Source organism: Mus caroli, unplaced genomic scaffold, assembly GCF_978045245.1.
Source record: "Mus caroli unplaced genomic scaffold, Mus_caroli_1 scaffold_5, whole genome shotgun sequence".
In the NCBI taxonomy this organism is placed as follows: domain Eukaryota; kingdom Metazoa; phylum Chordata; class Mammalia; order Rodentia; family Muridae; genus Mus; species Mus caroli.
Window position 1 is genome coordinate 54,039,347 of NW_028227260.1, and position 17,306 is coordinate 54,056,652.

At 36.8% G+C, this 17,306-nt stretch overlaps 1 pseudogene; it reads left to right on the forward strand.

Annotated features, from left to right (window-relative positions):
* The first annotated feature begins 1,126 nt into the window (after positions 1-1,126).
* On the forward strand, positions 1,127-3,858 carry LOC147004597 (oocyte-specific homeobox protein 8 pseudogene; annotated as a pseudogene).
* Positions 3,859-17,306: the final 13,448 nt, after the last annotated feature.

Below are 17,306 nucleotides of genomic sequence, written 5' to 3' on the forward strand. Positions count from 1 at the left end.
CTAAAGTCCTACCTACAACCTGACTTCATGGAGGCATTTTCTTAATTGAGGTTAAGAAATCTCTCTTCTCAGATGACTTTAGCTTTTGCTTTGTTGACACAAAACTATCCAGCATAAAAGGTTAAGTATTCAGAATGCAGCTAATAATTATACTGGGCTAGTGAAGTGGGAGAAGTTTTCTTCTAGGTCCACAGCCTTATCACTCATTGATATTGGGCTAGGTTTAAAGTGCTGGGCACAAATTTCATCATATTGAGAAGCCCTTAATTCCAACTAGATGGCTATTAATTACCTCCAGGATGAAAGGGCCACTATTGCACCTTTCTGGTTATCTTACTATTTTTTTAAGCAGAATATAATATTAATGACTTAATACTTAAACAGTCATTTAAAGTCAGTATATTTATATTTACAATTCATCTTTCTTATTAATGTATCCTGAAAAAATTCCTACAAAAACCCTGCTTTGATATATCTTCATCATCTTGTTTCTACTAATATATTTAAATATCATAAGTAGAACCTGCTTACAAGTATATATTCACTCATTTTATTTCACTTAATTGGCCTATATCTGATAATTTTTAGGACACGATTAATATATCTGTGCTATAATTCATATCTATGTTATAATTTCTTATTATATATTTCATGTGTATAATTGTTATAGGAAAATAGATAACACCCGCATAGTTTGTACAGGAAAAAAAATGAGAGTACAACTTAAAATGACTCTACTCTTTAAAAATGAATCTACTTTTGACTTCAAACTATCTTTAAATCATATTGTGCTTTAAGTATGTGAATTATGTGAATTATGTGTGGCCCTATATCCATTTGACAAAGTTTATGTAGTTAAAGTTTATAAACTGCATTTTCTATATGTTTTGACTGCTGAAAACTGTATCTAGGTAAAATTTCTATATAATCATCACTATAGCCATGGATGTGTTCTTTGCTGAGAACCTCTCTTTTCTGGAGACAGCTATTTAAGTTAACATGTTCACAATTTTTCATGCTTAACTTCAGCAGAAAGTGATTATTGAATTTTAGCTTTGGATATATAATTTAAATATTTTAAACAAATATCTGCTAGTATCTTTCTAGTAAATATATTCTTTGAAACATGGAGAGGTAATAGTTTATTTTGATCTATTTCTAGTACATTTTATAATACTTATTAAAATTCAATTGTATGGAAACAATGCTCACTTTTTCCAACACCTGGAAAAAAAATTTCACACCCAAATGAAGCTGAATATAATGAAAGGTGAAATGCCTTTGTATCATTGCCTATGGAGTACAACTGAATGATCTTCACTCTCTTTATCCAGAGATCAAATGACAAGTGCAAGAGATGCTGCAACTGCATTCTAACAGATGTACATTTATCATTAGCAGTGAGGAAGAATCAAGAACTTTCACTCCTTCACACAGAAGCATGAGATTTTCATCATCAGAATTCTGGTTGGAGGCTGGCATCTTCTGTAGCTCTGATTTATACAGTAAAAAAAAAAAAAAAAAAAAACACTTAATTTATATTAAACTTTATATATTTAGTATCTCCAAAATTTTTTTGCATAAAAATATAAACTGTGGGAAATACTGAAGAAATTTTAATTAGTATAATAAATGCCAGACACCTAAGACTTAGGCAATTAATACCTATGAAATAAATGTGTGACTATAGTGTTTACAATATTGTTATCTAACCAATTTCTTTATTAAACTGTGATGATCTTGTTCACATCAGCACAGGGTATAATACTTGTCAAATGGTGGGAAGTAAATAGTTATATTTTGAAATAATTGAGAAAGATTTGGTGCTGTGCATTTTCACCAAATTCCAGGCACGAATTAAGGTGTATCAAAGTCACTGATCTTTTAAATTAAATTGATTTGACTAAATTTGAGTTGTTGCAGAGAAAACTTAGTAAATAGTTCAAGCACAAATTGGACTTGTTTCTTTTATTCTACTTTTTCTTTGGTGGGAGAAGTGTTACAAGAGTGGAATGTTGGACCTGGGATGACTGGGAAGTGAGTGTGCTCAGTGTTCATGATATGAAATTCCCAAATAATCAATAAAATTATTATGAAAATAATTTTAGTATTGGCCAGGCGGTGGTGGCACACACCTGTAATCCCAGCACTTAGGAGGCAGAGGCAGGCGGATTCTGAGTTCGAGGCCAGCCTGGTCTGCAAAGTGAGTTTCAGGACAGTCAGGGCTACACAGAGAAACCCTGAAAAAAAAAAACCTTTAATATTGGGCATTTAAGTTAGGGGACTATTCTTAAACTGAGGAAATCTGTGAAATGTAACAGTAAGTATTTGTAGAAACCCCACTATCCAGCTTCAAAGGCATCAGACCCCAGATGATCTAACAAGAATGCAGTATTTTAAAAATCAATATTTTAAAATAATTTTTAAAGGTTTGTTTATTATTATATATAATTAGACCCGTAGTTGTCTTGAGACACACCAGAAGAGGGTGTCAGATCTCATTACAGATGGTTGTAAGCCACAATGTTGTTGCTAGGATTTGAACTCACGACCTTTGGAAGAGCGGTCAGTGCTCTTACCTGCTGAGCCATCACTCCAGCCCCAAAACATTAATATTTGAAGATATATCATGATGGACTAAAGCAGCTAGTATGTATTATGTCACCCTCATTCTATAAAATGACTTGCATATATTCAATATAACTCTATTTCTAAAACTATGCTTTGGAAATTTTATGTTTGTCATTCTTAATAAAATTTGGCTCAAAGACATTATTTCCCTAAAGTAAAATTAGCAAAATTAATTTGAAAGTAGGGTTGTCAGATCATCACATGCTCATGCGAATTTAGGAGTTCGAGGCCAGCCTGGTCTACAGAGTGAGTTCCAGGACAGCCAGTGCTACACAGAGAAACCCTGTCTAAAACAAACAAACAAACACCCCCAAAAAACCAAAAACCAACAAACAAAAACGAAAAGAAAAAGACAGAGAAAGCAGAGTGTTGCAAGGACAACAGAGCAAGAAAGCTTAGGAATGGATGGGAAGGGAAGGCCCAATAATCACAGGTGATTTAAGTTCAGGTCCTGGGATTAAAGTCCTCTAACACCAGGATGGAGGGTGTTTACTCTGCATAAGCTTACTGAAGATTACTGACTTTCTATGCTTTCCAATGGAGAATGCTCCTCCAACAACTCTACCTACACATTGGATCTCTGGACCTCCCTTTTCCCCAGATGTCCAAATGCCTCCAGCGCCCTGCTGGTGCCTCATTGTCACCAAATGCCCCAAAGCCCTTTATTACCTGAAGGTCTCCAAATACCTCCAAGCCCCCTAATGCCTCATTATCTCCAAGTATTCAAAATCTTTCCATTACTTGAAGGACTACAAATGTCTCCAGGATCCCCAGTGAACCCAGGCTTTCAGGTTTGCCCCTGTCCCTTAGCTCCACTTGCGGTTCCTCAGGTCCTACCAAGGCCACAAGTTCCCAGCAAAGATCCTATCAGGGAGTGAAGAGGGCACACCTGGTATAGCCCGGAACAAAAGAGTAAGCTGGAAGAATCTTCGAAAAGTCCAAGTTATCCTCCCTTTGAGCAATGCAAGCATTTGTGTGATGGAATACCAGATCCAGATATGGTTTAAGAACACGGGGTCAAAAAACTTTGGGGAGCATCCCCAAGAACGTCTAAAATCACCTGGGAATTGAGGTGGGAAAGCCCATGCTCACTGTAACAGCACAGGATGTCATGTGCCCATTAATGTTGAGGCCACTGGTGATTCTGTGTCTCTAAGCCTAGCAGATGTTGGCTCCCTTCTTCAACCTAGATCCTCTGGTATCTTCCCATCCCTTCTCCAGTCTTGATCAGGCCTGGCGAACATTCTGGGTATGGTGCTGGCTGCCCATACCCTGACTAAAGCAACCACTGGCCCATTTCCATTAACAAAAGCCATGAACCCAGTTCAATCTATAGCAGTTGAAGACACATCAGACTCAGCTCCAGAGATAAGACTCAGCCCTAGCCAAAGCTCTAGTTCTCTGCCTTCATAGAGCGAGCAGCAGCTCAAGCTCCCTCGAAAGGTGCAGCTTTGAAGATACACATAGACTAAAATACTTGCATCCCAGGATTAGTTCTGGGTTCAAGGCCTCTACAAATTTGACATCCCCCTCGATACTGTGTTTACCAAATCTGTTGTCCCTGACTTTGCCCAACCCTACATACCGTAATGAGGTTATTTCGGGGAACTCTTTTGTTCCCGTTTTTTATTTTATATTTTACTTTGGTAAATTTTGTTAATTAAAGACATGTACAGTTAAAAAAGAAAAGAAAAAAACAGAAAAGAACAGAAAAGAAACGAATAAAGACAATTAGACAACACTATAACAGGACTCTAGCCAGTAGAGGCTGAAGCAGGTTTATTTTTCTCCAGTCTGCTTTTGTTCTAGGTACTTGCAGAGAATAGGGTCAGTTCTTAGATCAAAGACAAAGTAATCAAACAGGGCAATAAACAAAGAAATCAAAGCGATAAACTAATCCCCAAGGTCAGTGCTTGCAGGGGCTTATCAGGATGACCAAAATAAAAGGAATGCCACACATTCCTAGGCTGAGTTTACCTTGAGCTTTGTATTAGCCCAAATGTGAATATTCTTATCTGAGTCTACTTCATTGTCTTAGCCCAAGGACAAATTCTTGCCAAGTTTCTAAAAAACAGGCCCCAAAGCTCTCCACATTGTACTCCACATTGTGCCTGGTGCCTTTGGATGAAGAAGAGGATATTAATTCTTCTGGAACTAGAATTAGACAGGGTTGTAAGTCACAACTTGGGTACTGAAATTTGAACCAGGGTCCTTAGGAACAGAGTAACCAGTGCTCTTAAATGCTGAACTGTCTCTCCAGTAATAACTGAAAGTCTTTTAAATCATATTGCTTCTATTTAAAGTGTTTTTCAGCAAATTAATGATGAAAATAATGTGCTTGTCTAAGATCATTTGAATGGATAGCAAAGGGCCAACTCAATGTTCGAAATTTACAGCACTTAAAGAAGTTGGTGTATAAAAATAGCAGCAAATTTGTCCTTGGGATAGGTGCTAAATATAATTCTCTCTTTCTCTCTCTCTGTCTCTGTCGTCTCTGTCTCTCTCTCTCACACACACACAAAATTATTCACACTACAAAAATAAGCAAGCATATAAAATTGTTGATAAAAAACAATCTGTAAGACTTCAGCACAGCATGTTTATAGATGACTAGAACCTGAATAACATAAGTTTAATAGAACACAATTCTGAAGCATGATTTAGAGGTGAAATTAAAGACAAAGGAAAGATATTTTTCACACATTTATAGATGTAACTTACTAGAGAAATGCTATGCATTGCAAACTTTATAAGAAATGAAATCTTTCTAACTTAGGGACACCTTTTTATTATTAAATTACTGGTTTAAGCTCAACTTTCATTTGCTTTTCAAGAATTATTTTTAATATGTGTTGGCACTCTTTTGGTACTATCTCTTTTGTCTGTTGGAAACAATAAAGTCCATATGTGCTGCATATTAGCACGCTGTGATCATGACTAATAACTAATGGGATATATGTCTGCTGAAGGCAGAATTTACTACTTGAGTGGAGACAGTATATACCTATATCTTGATACACTGAATAAATGGACTCTTCTTTGTTCAAGGCTTTGAGCTAATGAGATATGGAAAAGTCATTTACTTAACTGAAAATTCAAAGGGAAGCAAGCTTAGGTAAACCTGTCTTTTTGACTTTTGAAGTTTCAAAATAAATGAACACTGTGAGGAATACAGGTTGTCATTCTGCCCAGAAAACAATTAAATGAAGTTGTAAAGGGTTACATTTCCATAGTCTTCTGAACTTGTCATAACATTCCCTGGTAGAAAGGCAACTTACCCAATGTTACTGGTTAGAAAAACTGTACTTTGGAAACTTTTGCAGAATCCTTTCTCTAATTTTTATATGACCTTTCTTTGGGCTTTACTGAGATATGAAACACCTGTTTGAGAAAGGTCTTTAAGCCTGACAGCTCTGAAGGGTTGTTTGGATACCCTTCATAGAATCACCCAAACATCCTCTACAATGGCAAGAGCTGACAACATGCTGTGTAGCAGTGACAGCTTCTGAATTCAATCAAATCCTAATTTTTTTCTGGCACAAAGAAAACTGCATTATCAATAACCTCCATGAGCCTCCCACAGAGCTTCGCTCTGAGAAAGCTTCAAATATACTGTGTAATATTGGCAAAAGAAGAAATGAACACATCAATCAACCACTAGTAGAAGCTTTCCTGCTCTGGTGAAGAGAACACCAACAATTTATTTTCCTTTCTTTTGGAGAAAAGTTATAGTAATTTAATAGCAGAATCACTTAAATGTATAATTCAGTAATATTAAATAAACATTCTTCTGTAATGACTACCACTACCACAATATCCAGAATTTTTCAATGTATAAAAGTGAGATTGCATATATAGAAAGTAACTCTTAATCTGTTCTTCACAATTCCTGAAAGCCACCATTTGACATTCTGTCTCTGAATTTTACTTTCTACTCCTTGTCATATGCACAACGGAATCAACATTCTATTTCATAGATAATAGTTCAACCATGTTCATTGCTACCATGGCTAGGGAAAGAAAACTATCTAATGTCCTTCAGATAGATTAAGACATTTGCAACATACAATATGAAATAATACTCATCTATAAAGAAAAATGAAGTAATGAAATTTTCAAGTAAATGAATAGAACTAGATAAGATCATACTGAATAAGGAGCATTTACTTTTGAATTTTTCAGATTTTCAGAAAATAATTTGTTCAAAACATTGTCCTTTTTCACTGAATTGTATCTCTACCCCCATGAAAAACATTTGAACATATATTCAAGTATTATTCTTTCTCTTCTATTGTTTCATAACTATCTGTGGTTTACAATATAATTTATTCCTCTGGAAGTTTTAGTATTCCTGTCAGATTTTTGGTTTTTATACTGCTGATTTTTGATCCTAGGCCTTGATTAAATATAATTCCTTGTTCTAAAAGACTTTGCAAAGCTTGATTGTGTTTCTTTTTCTTTTTTTTAATTGGATATTTTATTTGTTTACATTTCAAATGTTATCCAATTTCCTGATTACCCCTCTGCAAACCCCCTGTCCCATTCCCTCTCCCCCTGCTTCTATGAGGGTGCTCCCCCCCACACACACCCAACCCACTCCCACCTCTCCACTCAGACATTCCCCTATACTAGAGCAATGAGCCTTCACAGGGCCAAAGGCCTCTCCTCCAATTGATGCCTGACATATGCAGCTGGAGGAATGGGTCCCTCCATGTGTACTCTTTGGTTGGTGGTTTAATCTCTGGGAGCTCCAGGGGGTCTGATTGGTTGATATTGTTGTTCTTCCTATGGGATTGCAAACCCTTTCAGCATCTTCAGTCCTTTCTCTAACTCCTTCATTGGGGACCCTTTGCTCAGTCCAATGGTTAGCTGTGAGCATCCATCTATGTATATGTCAGGCTCTGGCAGAGCCTCTCAGGAGACTGCTATATAACAGGCTCCTATCAGCAAGCACTTCTTGGCATCAGCAAGAGTGTCTGCATTTGGAGATTGTATATATGGATGGATTCCCACATGGAGTAGTCTCTGGATGGCCTTTCCTTCTTCAGTTTCTGCTCCACACTTTGTCTCCATATTTCCTCTCATGAGTATTTTGTTTCCCCCTTTTTTTTTTTTTGGTTTTTTTTCGAGACAGGGTTTCTCTGTGTAGCCCTGGCTGTCCTGGCACTCACTTTGTAGACCAGGCTGGCCTCTAACTCAGAAATCCACCTGCCTCTGCCTCCCGAGTGCTGGGACTAAAGGCGTGCGCCACCACGCCCGGCTTTTGTTTCCCCTTTTAAGAAGGACTGAAATTAGTTTCTACCTTCTACCTGTGAATTGAATTCAGGCTATCAAGCTTAGTAGTAAATACCTTTACTCATTGAGTTTAGCTGGCTTTCTTTTACTGCCCAGAACTATGGTGCTTCATACAATAGACTTGGCTTTGTTATGTCAATTAAGATAATCAAGACAACCACCACAAACATCTTTACAGACCTATCTGATCCGGACAATCCTTCAACTGAGACCCCTTCTCAGGTAACCTTAGACTGCTTTGACAGCTAATGATAAGTAGGACAGGGGAAATGGAATTTACAGGTTTTTTGTTTGAAGAGTTAACTGTATTCATATTTAAGTACCAAAGTGAAGAGAAAATATATCAGCCAGGTGTGGTGGCGTATGCCTTTAATCCCAGCAGTCAGGAGGCAGAGGCAGGCAGATTTCTGAATTCAAGGTCAGTCTGATCTACAAAGTGAGTTCCAGGACAGCCAGGGCTAAACAGAGAAATCCTGTCTCGAATCCCACCCCACCTCCCAAAAAAGAGGAAATATATAAGAGGAAATTGGGGCTAGAGAAATAATGAGAAGGAAAGAAATATGGGTTACATGTATGAAAATTAGTAAATGAATATTCTAGATAAGGTTAAAAACAAAACAAAACAAAACAAAACAGGAAGACATAAGAACCTTTCCCAGGAAGATACAAGGCAAAATACAGTTACTAAAGTACCAACGTATAAATACTAAAGAACATTTTTGAAAGAAATAACTAAAATAATAATACACAATAAAAGTAAATAGATGGTTTTATGCTTTCAACCTATCTCTCTCTCTCTCTCTCTCTCTCTCTCTCTCTCTCTCTCTCTTTCTTTCTTTCTTTCTTCTTTTTTTTTTTTTTTCTGGTCATCTGAGAAGTCTGCCAAGTGATGTTTATTGAAACACTACTCAGAACAGGTACATTATGGAATCAGCCCACACGTCTATCAACAAATGAATGGATAAGAATGTGGAACAGATACACGATGAGATTTCATTTTGTCAGAAAAAGAGTGGAATTATGATACTGTAGAAAAATGGACGGAATGGACAGCATTATATTGAGCCAGACTCAGTGATTAAATGCATATGTCATCATAATGGAGGATTAAGAAAAAAGTAGGGAAGCCTGCACATGATGCTAGAGAGGCCACTGAAGAAAATCATTCTCCATGTTGAAGAGAGCAGCATTTTCTAAAGGCAACAAGACGGATGCCCACTCCACAGTGACTAAGGGGAAAGAAGTGTTTACACTGCAGTGAGTAAAAACAACCTAAAACCCTGGTCGGAACTCAAGGAGTCTCCATGGAGTGCTGCTAATAGCTAGAGCTGGAAGCAGTGTAGCACGGGCTGGAAGTTACAATTGCACTTATCCAGGGCCTCGACATTAATGCTGGAACAAATAGTTCATTTATTGCTTACAAGCAACAGCTTATTATCTTGAAGTCAATATCAGACAAAAGCACATTCACTTTACAGACCCTGTAGGGCACCTGTAACAACAGTAATTTGAAAAATAAAAAGTTAGACTTCTACAAACAAAAGAACGCACTGTGGACTGATTTTAAGTCAACTCAATACACTGTAATGAGTCACACTGGCTTGCAGTCTAAATTTTTAGACACTTTAACATTAAACACAGGTCTTGGCTTTCTCAGTTACAATCATCTTAGCTGTGTGGTGATCCAGGATCTTTCTTAGCAAAGATGTAAGCTCCTCACACAGCACTTTCCTTTATTTCTTTATTTAAGGAAGGGGGATATTTGGCTTATATATCTTGAATCATATTCACAGCATATTTATATTATTGTTGTTGTCTTTGCTTCACCACCAAAAGGGTTTCAAAGTCCATTTTAATTTCTACAGCTTTATTATTTGATTATACTTAAAAGTAGAGAGAAAGATTAATCATTTCTTTGTGAGAAAACATGACTTCTACTTGATTGCTCCATAACCTAAGTATAACGGAAACACGGCACACCTATTTTTTTTTATATTCAGATAGTTTTGATTATTTTACTATGACAGATAATATTCTTCTTTACACATGATTCTTTGAATGACTATCTCATAATTTCTTCAAGAGAAACTCTTAAAATATCAGGTGTCGGAAACATGGCACCAGTTTACAATCACACAGTCCCATCTTGAGCTCATATTGGTTCCTTAGCAGTGTAGGGAAGTGGATGTTTTCTCCAGTGTTCCTTGCTGTCAGTTTAATAGGGAAAGTGAGACAGAAGTGCTCTCAGGCTTTGTTTGGCAGGCTATCTGCTTTCCTTCTGGGTCCTGAGGAGTTGGGATCTTGGTTGAGTCGCTAACAGTGTCTTTCTTTCTAAGCAAAGGCATGAAGGCTGCGGATCTTTCCCATATTTGTTTAAGCAAAATCCCCAAAGACTAGAAGTAGAAAGTCTTCTTGTGTCGGCAATTGTGACATTGTCCACTTTGAATGGCATCACACTCCAAGCTTCTTAGTGCACACTCCTCTGGCACTGCAGTGACTCCCATCATAGAAGGTCTGAGGCCTTAGGGGTGTCGTGTCAATATATTGATTGATGATGACCATGTCAGCAGGCTGGATATCCTCTCTCAGGGTCACGATGACATGTGTACAGCCCTCTTCCTTCAAGGCCCAGATGTTCTCCTGGTAGTTGACTTTAGAAGGCATGATGGTGAGTTGTCTGCCATGTCTTGCAAGAAGTACACAATCAGTGTTCGTTATCTTCCCTCAAATTAAGGCGTCAAATGGCTTGCAAAATGGAGTATCCACATATTTTTCAGTTCTTCCTCTAAAATTTCCACCAATTATTCCAATCTTCAACACCATGCAGGCGGAGCCTGAGGCTATGTCTGCACCGGGGAAGTTCACAGCAGGCCTCAGCATGGGACTCAGAGGAGACTGCGGACCTGGGCAGCTCCGGAGTCCTATATTTTTTCTTACTTGGGAGGTTATAGCTTCTTACTTTCATTTTATTACCTTTTTTTTTTTTAAATCAGTCTCCATAAGGACCAGGAATAATGGAAGTCTTCAGGAATTCATGCACATTAAGACAGTTTCAGAGAAAAAAAAGATTTCAGTGGCCAAAGGGCATTTTCTGCTCAATGTGCTGTTGTGATGCCAGAAACTCACAGATTGTATAACTTTATATCTGGGACTTTAGAGTTCATTCTGGCTGTGTGAGACCCTTGATGACTAAAGCTCCGAGGAAGTGTTGAAGTCCCACCTATGTGTACTTCACATACACAGCACTATCACCATCTCCATCACCACCACCACCACCAACAGGGAAGTACTGCAAGTTTAGCCACACACTTCCAGTTAACCTATATAACTTGTTCAAACAGTAAGAAGGTTATGTGATGACCATGTGGACAGTCTCTACACTTCAGAATCGCATACCAGAACTCTGACTTTTTTTTTTTTCAGAGTAGACTGATCTATCCACTTATCCTTACATGATGAACCCAGCCTCTGGGATAAGTTTGGGAGATCTTTTCATTTCATTTCCCTCCTACTTTAACACATACACACACACAGACACACACACACACACACGCACATACACACACACACAGACACTCACATGCACACAAACACATATATTCAGTGTCAAATGACCACTTGTGTTCAAATACATGAATTCATTCTCTGTCAAGAGTGTTAAAGAGCCGGGCAGCCGGGCGTGGTGGCACACGCCTTTAATCCCAGCACTCGGGAGGCAGAGGCAGGCGGATTTCTGAGTTCGAGGCCAGCCTGGTCTACAAAGTGAGTGCCAGGACAGCCAGGGCTACACAGAGAAACCCTGTCTCGAAAAACCAAAAAAAAAAAAAAAAAAAAAAAAAAAAAGAGTGTTAAAGAACTCTTCTAATGGACTTTTCAATTCAGTCATCACATCTTCCACCCAGTGCTCCATAAGCTTTTATCGCAATGATTAACAGCAAGACCAAAATTGCCTTAGGGAGGAAAGGGTCTATTTCAGCTTACAATTTTCAAGGCACATACTACATTACTCAGCAATGTCAAGACAGGAACCCGGGAGAAGGAAATAAAGCAGAAGCTATGATGGAATGCTCCCTACTGGCTTGCTCCTCCTAGGTTGCTGAGCCTACTCATATATATCCCAAGATCACCTGTCCAGCAATGGCAGTTCTCACATAGTCTGTACCCTCCCACTTCAATCATTAATCAAGAAAGTGCTCAACAAACTTGCCTACATGTCAATCTGAAGAGAAAATTTTCTCAACTGAGATTCTCTTTAAGATAACTCTAGCTTCTGGTAAGTTAACAAATAAGCCTACAAGCACACAGTCACCAATAAAAGTTTAGTACTTTTATCATTTTCTCTTTGTCTTGATAGTTTTAGGTTTTCATGTATATATAGTTTCTCTAATATTTTTTAGTTCTGATATCAATGTTGTTTTTTTGTAAAAATAAATATTTATAAGAGAGTTTCAACCTTCTGTACAGCATATGCAAAGTCCATGTTCCTTGAGTAGTTGGCTTCTGGTATATTTCTACCACTTCAAATGGATTGTTATTCCATGTTTTTTGTATGTTTTCTTATATTTTCTCCAAAACAGAACATTTGAAAATATATTTACTTCTCCAAGTCTTTGTGAACCAGCTCTAAAAAACTCATAGGAAAATTTGGTTCCTATGTGCTTTGCTTATGTCAGGGTTGTATATTTGTTGTCATTGTTGTTGTTGTTGTTAGTTTTTTTGTTTGTTTTTTTTTTTATTTCTTCTTGTATACCATAAACTTGGTGCCTCAATTTTTTGAAATTATTTACCCTGTCTCTTCTTTGAGACTCTGATGTTCTACTGTTATTTTTCTGTGTGTCATATTTTGTCCACAGACAATCACTGATAGGTATTCCCACAGTAACTTTAACATGTTACTTGTGACATAAACATGATACTCAAACTATGCCGCATTGCTTTTCAACATTTTGAGTCATGAAAGAAAAAACATCCCACAAGCAGTTCCTAGATACTTTAGAATATTACAAAAAAGTTGTTCTTGCCTTTTTTTCATCCCTAGGGACAAGCCTTAGGCAAGTTCCTCTCAAATTTGACAGGGATTTGAGAATATTTAGGAGACATATAACTTTATAAGGCTTTGAGCTCAATCAATTATATCTGTTTTCTTAAGAATAACTCATCAAGAAGAGATTATAACAGGCAAACATTTCATGAAAAGAAGCAGAATCTCCTGTATTTTAATTATCTTATTGTATCAAATATATGTTGTTTACTAAGGACATGATTAATAAATCAGAGATGATTAATGACATTTATCATGTCATTTATTTAAATTATTATTAAAACATATATATGTTTTTCTTTCTAAATTATTGAATTAATGAAAGAGAATAAGACCTTATGAGTATTTGTACAGGATGGTATTGTACAATGCATCTTTAAAAAGATGAGAATTTGATAATATATTTGTACTCTGATATAAATACAAAGCTAATGAACAAAAAGTAATGAAATAGAGACTTGTGTTTTTGAACTGTATTTTCTTTATATTATCATTCAGAATGTTACTAATATTTTACATATTGCTACTAAATATCATAGCCTGGTACAGAATAAATGATAGGTATCATTTCTCAATTGAGAAATAAGATGCATTTACATCACAAATGGAAGAACAAAATAATAAATTCAACTAAAAATCTAGCTTCATTAAATTAAGACTAGAATAACCAAGTGTCCTGGCTAATATTCATTATCACTTTGACACACCTGGTAATATGGAACCTCAGTTGAAGAACTACATCCATTAGAGTGACCTGTGATTATAGCTTTGTGAAAAACATGGCAGCTGGAACAGTTTTGTCCATAGGAATAGGAGCACACTATATCATCTTATTCAGATGGATGTATCAGGAACTCAAAACCACATGCCAAAACCAAAAGTTGGTATCAGATTTCATGTAATGACCTACTTCAATGGCCGAACTCATATCCCAAAGATTTAAACATCTCCTTAAACAATCAGGTCAGGGAGCAAGAATTCAAATGTGTTTCCATGCGGAAAATTTCATGTTCAGTGTAACCTATAAGAATTCCTATTACCACTGATGTTACCTCTTAAAATGTCCTATATTGTTACTCTACACTACTATTTGGCTACATTTTTTCCCATAGTGTATTTACATGTGAGGCTAATTTCTTTCTCACACTGTAATGTTTAAGGAAATGTAAAGAAGAAACTCAACCTGTAAGAATAGTTGTTATTGCTACGCATTCAGGATAATTTTCATAAACGTACGTATCTTCGTTTGAATGGCTTGGATAATAATTTATAAAATGTTACGATGCAATTTCAAAACTTTATCTGTCACATTTTAATAACATGGGGAGCTATATCAGGTTTATACTAATCCTACCTCATGCCTGATACCATTAGAACTAGTTGGTAAATGATTAGGTGAAATCAACTGTGTGTCCAAGCAATATTTAATCCATGTTTCATCAACAATGTCATCTTTTCTAATATCTATTCTTTGTGACAAAAAGTTGGCACTCAATTCATTAGAGTCATAAGCTCCATCAAAATAGAAAGCATCTGTATCAATAAATTATCAATAGAAATTCAAAGCTAGAGGTATTTTCACGACTCTTTTTCTCATGTTCCAAACAGAAATCTTCATATCTATTTTTTCCTTTAACATGAAGATACAATTCATCACTTCCGTAGTTTTAGCTTATTCACAGTATGTGAAATTACCACTCTCTAATTGCAGAATCTTTTCACTAACCCAGAAATAAACGTGGCACCTATTAGCATTCACTCCTCACCCTCTCTTTCTCATCAGTTTTTCTGTTTGTAAGTTTGTCTTTTCAACAGTCTGATGTTTTTAGGAGTTTTTTTTGTTGTTGTTGTTGTTTTTTGTTTTTTGTTTTTTTTTTTAATTAAAAAGTTGGGAGAGAAAAGGAAATCAAAAGAACATACTTATCACAAGGCGACTGATAGTATTTTATAATATTTTTAAGGAAACCCTGGTGCCTAACATTAAGATACCTGGTAAACTCTGAGTGAAATAGGGACATCTGCCTAGTATAAATGAATTAGAAGGAAGATGAATGAAAGCATCTGTTACTTTCAAAGTGGCAAACAGATAACTAAAAAGAAATAGGACTCATTTGAGATATGAAATAAAACACCTTTTTTCCTTTACAACCAATGATACTATGTAACAGATCCACCAATATTCAGAAGAAAAGCAGACAAAAAATCATAGCCATCTCTTCCCCTATATTTTTAAAAAAATCTCCCTCTCCCAGCCCCCTCTCTCTGTATGTACTCTCTCTCTCTGTGTGTGTGTGTGTGTGTGTGTGTGTGTGTGTGTGTGTGAGTGAGAGAGAGAGAGAGAGAGAGAGAGAGAGAGAGAGAGAGAGAGAGAGAGAGAGAGAGAAATCTGGTGTCCATGTGTCAAACTTGGACTATTTGGTGACACAAATTTCAAACTCTAGCTTTCTGTTTTAATGCTGAAATAAGAAACAATAGAAACAACATTTTGTAGAAAGATAACTTTCTCCTTCAAAATTTGAAGATCTGTAAAACTTAGCCACAATCAATGTATGGGAACTGTGCAAATTTATACCAATCCATAATTTATCAAATGAAGAATGAAAAAGATGGTGGTTTATGGGAAAAACTTCTTATCCAATTAAGTACAAAAAGAGGATACAAACCAATTCTCTACTTTCTAAAAATAAGACCTTTACTTACTAGAAGCAAGCTACCTTATGCCATTAATAGTAGAGATGATATATTTTTGAGGGTCTTTTAAAAGTCTGTGGCACAGCAGATTCTAGTCACTTGCTACTGTCAAAAGTTGCAAACACAAGTTCTAACCACTTCCTCTGCTGTGCATACTAGTTTGTCTTTATATATGCTTACATAATTAAGGTCTGCAATCCTCATAAAATAGTAGAAGTGCTGAGATTTAAGATGTGCCCTTTCTTTTTTTTTTTTTTTTTTTTTTTTTTAAGATTTATTTATTTATTATATATAAGTACACTGTAGCTGTCTTCAGACACTCCAGAAGAGGGCGCCAGATCTCGTTGTGGATGGTTGTGAGCCACCATGTGGTTGCTGGGATTTGAACTCTGGACCTTCGGAAGAGCAGTCGGGTGCTCTTACCCACTGAGCCATCTCACCAGCCCCCTTTTTTTTCTTTTTTTTGTCTTTTCTTTTTTTTTAAAAATATTTTTTATTACATATTTTCCTCAATTACATTTCCAATGCTATCCCAAAAGTCCCCCATAGCGCCCCCCACTTCCCTACCCACCCATTCCCATTCTTTTGGCCCTGGCATTCCCCTATATTGGGGCATATAAAGTTTGCAAGTCCAATGGGCCTCTCTTTCCATTGATGGCCGACTAGGCCATCTTTCGATACATATGCAGCTAGAGACAAGAGCTCCGGGGTACTGGTTAGTTCATCATGTTGTTCCAACTATAGGGTTGCAGATCCCTTTAGCTCCTTGGGTACTTTCTCTAGCTTCTTCATTGGGAGCCCTGTGATACATCCAATAGCTGACTGTAAGCATCCACTCCTGTGTTTGCTAGGCCCCTGCATAGTCTCACAAGAGACAGCTATATTTGGGTCCTTTCAGCAAAATCTTGCTAGTGTATGCAATGGTGTCAGCGTTTAGAAGCTGATTATGGGATGGAGCCCTGGATACGGTAGTCTCTAGATGGTCCATCCTTTCATCACAGCTCCAAACTTTGTCTCTGTAACTCCTTCCATGGGTGTTTTGTTCCCAATTCTAAGAAGGGGCACAGTGTCCACATTTTGGTCTTCATTCTTCTTGAGTTTCATGCGTTTAGCAAATTGTATCTTATATCTTGGGTATCCTAAGTTTTGGGCTAATATCCACTTATCAGTGAATACATATTGTGTGAGTTCCTTTGTGATTGTGTTACCTCACTCAAGATGATGCCCTCCAGGTCCATCCATTTGGCTAGGAATTTCATAAATTCATTCTTTTTAATAGCTGAGTAGTACTCCATTGTGTAAATGTACCATAATTTCTGTATCCATTCCTCTGTTGAGGGACATCTGGGTTCTTTCCAGCTTCTGGCTATTATAAATAGGGCTGCTATGAACATAGTGGAGCATGTGTCCTTCTTACTGGTTGGGACATCTTCTGGATATATTCCCAGGAGAGGTATTGCTGGATCAAGATGTGTCCTTTCAAATGCAGATTTTAGGAGGATTACAGAAATCTGAAATCATGTCATTAGGATTATGCAGCAAGCACTTTGATCTACTTAGATATTTAATTTGCTACTACATCATTTGTTATAAATATTTTATATAGTCATGAACCAAACACAAAGGTCTCTATTCTGAGCCAGAAATT